The sequence below is a fragment of the Haliaeetus albicilla genome, chromosome 13 (assembly GCF_947461875.1).
Source record: "Haliaeetus albicilla chromosome 13, bHalAlb1.1, whole genome shotgun sequence".
Classification (NCBI taxonomy): domain Eukaryota; kingdom Metazoa; phylum Chordata; class Aves; order Accipitriformes; family Accipitridae; genus Haliaeetus; species Haliaeetus albicilla.
Window position 1 is genome coordinate 22,051,401 of NC_091495.1, and position 6,417 is coordinate 22,057,817.

A 6,417-nucleotide genomic window follows, 5' to 3' on the forward strand; every position below is an offset into this window, starting at 1 on the left:
GGTGCATCTGGGTTGTTTTTTATTGTCTGCTTGCAAGAATGAAGGGGAGTCTTCATTAGGGCGCCAGCTGGATCCCAGCTCAGGATATCTCAATTCATTTCACATGCAGGCTAGCAGCTAATGATGTGTCTGTCTGTCTGTCTGTCTGTCTGATTTCAGCTCTTTGGCTATCTCAGACTCAGGGGCATTCAGATTCCTTGCAGGTTCCCATTTCTGGAGCATTTGTCTCCACCAATCACCCAGGAAGTCATTTGAGGAAGCAGAAATGATAGCAGGAGAAATAATGCTATTTTCAGACTCCCTAGTAGCTCCTTGATCAGAGGCAGTGAGACACATGTTCCCTTGGAGCTCAGCAGAGACCTGGAAGGATATAATCACTCTCTTTCTACCTAAGCAACACAAGAGTATGCAGGGATGCAGAGGGCTGTCACCTCCTATTTGCAGACATCTCGGTGTAGGAGCAAACTGCTTTCTTTTCCCTGCTCAGGGAGCCCTGAGCACCCCCTGTCCTCACAAGCCTCTCTCCAATTGCCCAAGGGAAACAAGAAACAAAGGGTCGGCCGCATCCTCCTAGGAGCATGGCGGACTGCCCACGAGTAGCAAGCACCAAGCTAAGCAAGAGGAGCTTTGAAGCAGAAGAGCGACTGGGAAGGACAGTGCTTAGCATAAATACTAGGCACCTTCTTTTCAACGAGCACCCCACCATCCAGAAAACCACAGGACACATTAGAGGGCAAGTCCTTCACTGTCCCTGCAGATGGGGACAGACTCAGCCTGATTTCGCAGCGAGGTGTCTGAGCCAGGGAATACATTTACATGGCTGTCCTTTCTCATAACAAGTGATAGCTCCGTTTGGGTTGGCCGCAGCACTCAGCAACCTGTCTGCCACATGACAAGCCTGCAAGAAGAGACAGTGTAGGAAGAGGCATATATTTGGCTTCTCCCACCTCTGTCAGCAAGGCTATGAAATCCTTGAGCGCTTCACTACTCTAACAGCACCTGGAACCTTGTAGGACAAGTCCCCCTTTGGATCTCGATAGAGAACATGGTGCTTTTGACAAACAGCAGATATGGTTCAGCTTCCTCATGCCTTTCATAGCACCATCATCTGAAACTAGAGATCTTAATGCCCCTAGGACAAGGAGATGGGGAAACATGACACATAAATTGAGTAGGAAAGTCAAGATGGAAACAGAAGAGAATCAGGCACTGGCCCTGACAGTGGCAAGCAAAGGAGGTAGAGCAGGTGAAAACAGGGTGACTGGGGCAGGAGCAGAGACTGTGGTCATCAGATGACTGAGCTAGAAACCAGCTGCCCAGCATGGGACCAGAAATGCAGCTGCTGTCTCTGATGCCAGCACAGATGCATGTGTGAGCTCCGTCTCATCAGGCCAACCTCACCACCCTAAATCTCTGCAGCCCATTTGCCAAATAAGTACTTTCTGGCTCCCTGGAGCCTGTTCAAGGGGTTAAGTCTCCAAGAAAGGGCTTAGGCTCTTCTGAATGTAGCTGAGGGAACACAAGTTAAAAACATGGCTATAAAGCCAGTCACCCAATTTTGAAGTGGCATGGAAGCCCAGTGAGGTCTCCTCAAGAGACTCTCCAAGACCCTACACGCAGGTCAGAAGAAAACTTCTCCTGGGGAACTGCAACAGCCATGTTTTCCTTCCCTGATGCTTGCCAAATGTTAAAAGCAGGGCATGCTGTTCCACTCAGCTATGCCCTGATTCAGAAATACACAGCTCCCTGTGACTTCCCAGGCAACGAGCGGGACCCTGTACTGCCTCTGCACCACTGTGCCCGTCTCTGTGATGGATGCACCTCTGCTGGCTGCAGAATAAACTCGGCCACAGGGTTATGGCCCCAATAACACAGCACTTCATAAAGCTGCTTGGGTCTCTCTCTGTGTTCTCAGATATTTATAAGGGACCCATCCCCACAATATATCTGAGTACTTCACACTCAATCAGATATTTCTTCTTGTAACTGCTCTTATCCTTGCTCAATAGATAGGAACTATGCCCACACAGCTTCTTAGGCCCTTGAGGTGATGCAGTGTGTTTATGGGAGGACAGCAATGGCTGGGACAGGCCCAAAAAAATGCCTCCAAACTATCACCTTGCATAAGAAAACTTGGGCTGACATGTCCTGGGGGCACAGGCAGGGACTAAAGCAGAGGGGAATCTCCAATTTTCAGTAATTTATCTGGACAAATCTGTACCCCTGTTCCCAGGTTTGCAGAGTGGGACACACCCACTGGACCCATAGATCCTTCTTAGATCCCATCTCTAAAAGCCATTGCTCCAGTTCTCCTGCATCCTCCACACTAACACAGCACGATTTTGAGTTCAGCTTCATTCAGCCTCAAAGCAAGATCTATGATTACACGCTGTGCTTGGCTCTGTGAAAAGCAGGACTCCATCTGTTCCCGCTGCAATTACTGCACTGCATGGACAGCCATGATCTTCCATGAGGCACACAACTCCTCAGAGCACCTCATGTTTGACCGAGGCATATAGGGGACAGAATTTCATCCAAACAGAATCTATTGATGAGGGTAGGCATTAGCCCTGGCTACAGAATCCCTTCTTGGCCCAACTCTGCATTTCACCGATGCCAGTTTTATCTCCAGGTAGGTTGTTTTGATTAATTTCATTTAATTAATTCTATCATCTCAAGCTGTTCCCAGAATCCATGTGGAGCCTGTCAGGGTGGGAGCAGAGAACATGATGCACACAAACTGAAGATGCAGTCCATTGGTTTCTCTACATTTTTCTTCCCAGAGGAAAAAAATACCCCACCCTACAGGACCATCTTTCAGTCTACAGAAATCTGACAGTGTTTTCTGTTGCTCTTCTGTTCCCTGGTGGCATTTAATTCTGCAGTTGTCCCTGCTGGGGGCAGACATATCTGCACTGGAATTTGTGTCCCCTGGTCATCATCACGAAGATGCAATTTCATCCTTGCTTATAGGGCTTGGGGAGAAAGGAGGAAATTTATGTATTGGTCCTACAGGAGGGAAGTGGAGGAAAAACAAAGATCCACAGCTCAGTTCTAGCTCACAGCACCTCTCAGCTTGTTGTCCGCCTCCCTTGCACTCAGTTTTTTCTTCCCCCAGGAGGTCAACACACAACCTCTGCCCATGGTGACATTTGCTACTTATTTCTTTCTGCTGGGAGTCGTCCTGTCCCAGGGATCGCCCATCCTTGGCTGCCCTCAGCAGCAAGATGCTTCCCTTCATCTCTTCACAGGTGCAAGTGTACAGAGAAAGGAAGACTCGCCTTGCCTGCCCTCTCTCACCTTGGCTTTCCCCTGCAGACAGGCTTCTCCCTTAACACAGGGCAGTGACTTCCTTCCTTCTGTGATCCCAGTGATCAGCTGAATTTGGTACAGCAGGGCTGGGAGGGGAGAGGAGACTTGGCACTGGGCTAGAGCTGGACACCTGCTACACTGGGGAAAACTGTTCTCAGAAGGTCCCTGGAAGGTGCCCTCCTGTGTCATGGTTCATGAGGCATTGCCTGACAGCTGGGGAAGGACATGCTTGTGGGATGAAGGACTGTTCCCCATGGTATAGCCAAGTATAAGAGGTCAGGCCCCTGGATTCAGTGCTAGCCCAGCTACTTGCTGCAGAGATTGGGTCAGATGTTGCCTCACTCTTCACATCTATAAAGTGAAATGTCTGGCCTCAGCTTCCTCTCAGACTTGTCAGAGGACTGATTCATTTATGCTTAGAAAGCACAGTGAATCTTGCAGATCGAGAAGGCAAAAGAGGTAGGAAAGTAGTAAATCAGGAGTGCCCAGGAACAATCTTCTAGACACATCCTGCAAACTAGCACCGTATGGCTCACATCCATATTATTAAACTCTCTTCACCTTTGAAACAGGGTGACCTCATGCAAAAGCCTATTGGGAATGGTCCTCTGCCTATGATAACTCCCAAGTCATGCCTGGAAATTGTCTGGGACTGTCCTAGTGGGGCCAAGCCAAACCATGCCAGGGGTGTAATGACACTTAATTCTGATGATTGCATTTGTATTCTGGGAACGTTCCCTGACATTGTTTAATTTACTAGTAAAGACTTAATTACTAGTGAAGACTTAATGTCTGTTCTATTAAATTACCCTCAAAGTCAGCACAGCCCTGATAAAAATCAGCAAGTGTCCCCAAACCTTCTTGAAAACGTTGATTCCTCAGCCCTCAGTCATTACCTTTCCAATTCCTCAATGAATGTGGAACAAATTATTAAATAATCAATTTGTGATAACTTAAAGATAAACAGGTGATAAGAAAAAGCCAGCAGAGAGAAAACCAAGAGCAAATCAGTTCAAACCAGTTAAGTTTCCTTGCCACAGTAACTAGAATAGTGGAGAGAGCAGGTCCAGCAGTGCAGACTATCCTGATGTGTAGTAAGGCTTTTTGAAACAATCCTGTATGATATTTGTCACAGGTATGTCCTCTGAAGCTAGTTATTAGTAGTTTGCCATCAGACCAGGAGGACTTACCGAGATCAGTCCCAGGGGTGCCTGACCAGATCTATCAACTAGTTTCCTCAATGACTTAGATGACGAAATAAAGTATGTTTATAAAATACATAGCTGGCCCCAAGTCTGGAAGACCTTGCAAGACTGAAGACAGGATAGGAAAAAAAAATTATCTTGACAAATTGGAGAAACAGGTCAAAATCAGCCAGCTAAAATTCCGTAAAACTGGTACAAAATACTGCACTGGAAAGGGGAAAAAATTAAATGCATGAGTAAAGAAATGTGAACAGCTGGATAGACCACAGCACTGAAGAAACAGACTGAGGAGTTACAGGACCATGAACTGAATATGAATCACCATTGTGAAGGTATTGCATGAAAAGGCAAATTTCATTCTTGGCTGTATTACTAGGACATAGTGCCTCTAAGACAAAGGAGGTAATTTTTTGCTTTCTCAATACTCCCAAGTTAGAGAGGCTCAGTAAGAGACGCTCAGCCTAGGTTTGGACTGGAGGAAGGTAACAAACAGTATAAGAGGTGCAAAATGCATAGGGTTGAAAGGAGAGGATTGAGTCCAGCGGTGAGAAAACAGAAGAGGGAATATGATAATGTACCTCAAATATATAAGGTTGTTATAAGATGCTGATCAATTGTTCCCCATGTGTCCTGAGAATAGATCAAGATGCAACAAGCTCAGTTAGGTCATAAAAAGGAGGGAAACCTTCCCAGCTATCAGTCAATGAGCAGTGTAACAGGTACTCTGGAGGTGGTAGCACCCCTGGTGTGTGTTAAGGGCAGGTAAGGCAAACACTTGCTTGGGTGTCATCAGTGTATCTGACCCTGCCTCTAGGCATGTAGATGGCATGACTTCAAAATGTTCCTTTCAGACTGACACTTGTATAATTTTTAGTTTCTAGCATCACTTCATCACTCATTTTGGCTGCAGGGGTGTGACCCCCAACACAGTAGGGACAGCCTAATCAGAGACCCTGAGCAGGGTCTCACCACGGCCTTATCCACTCTTATTACTGGATATGGTATTTGGTGTTTACCCATACATCATCACATCCTGCACCTTCCTCTTACAGGCTTTGTGTTAGACCATCCCATTCAAGAGCTTACTAAAATCTACTTCATTCTTTTCCTCTCACCCCTCTGGCAGGAGGTGTGTTCCATAATCTGATTGTTCTCACAGCTAGAAAATTCTGGTTTCCAGCTTAAATATGCTCATGGCCAGTCAGCACCCACTTGATATGGAGTAGTCCAAATTCACACTTATGTCTGTGGACATTCTAAAATACAGAATCTGATGTCATTGCAGGTGAAAAACTTCCAGATCTGTTCTTCAGGGTTCAAGAAGGAAAAGATTATAAAATTTGGTGAGGGAAAGGAACAGTTTTTCTTTCTTGCATCAGCACGTAGGTGACCTGAATGACCTTACAAAGGAAATGAAGATGTAACACAGGAAAGGCTGAAGAGAGGGTGTCAGCTGAGGGCAGAACCAGGAGACCCAAGACCAGGTGACAGGCATAATGAGGTTATCAGCTTGATGGATTCAGGAGGGCCAGGAAGAGTAACACGTGAACTGAAAACTGCTGCTTGCAATGGTGGCTTGCTTGTGAGGGAGGAAGTAGTTCCCCTTTTCTGTCTTCCCAAAAGATGTGACAACAAAGGTCACGCTCATCTGCCTGCAAAATAGTATGTCTCTGTGGAGAAGTGTGTATGTGAGAATTGACAGTCCTTCCCTGAATCAATACTCACTTTTGTAAAGGAGAAAACGTTTCTGCTGAACTGATGGCTATTTCATCCCATTGCAAACCATTACAGATGGGTTTTCTTCAAAGCTCTATGCATTTTAAGATTGTATTTACACTCACTAAGCAAGTCTTCTGTCTAAGAGGGGAAGAAAATAACGTTCTCCCGCTTCTTCATTTTC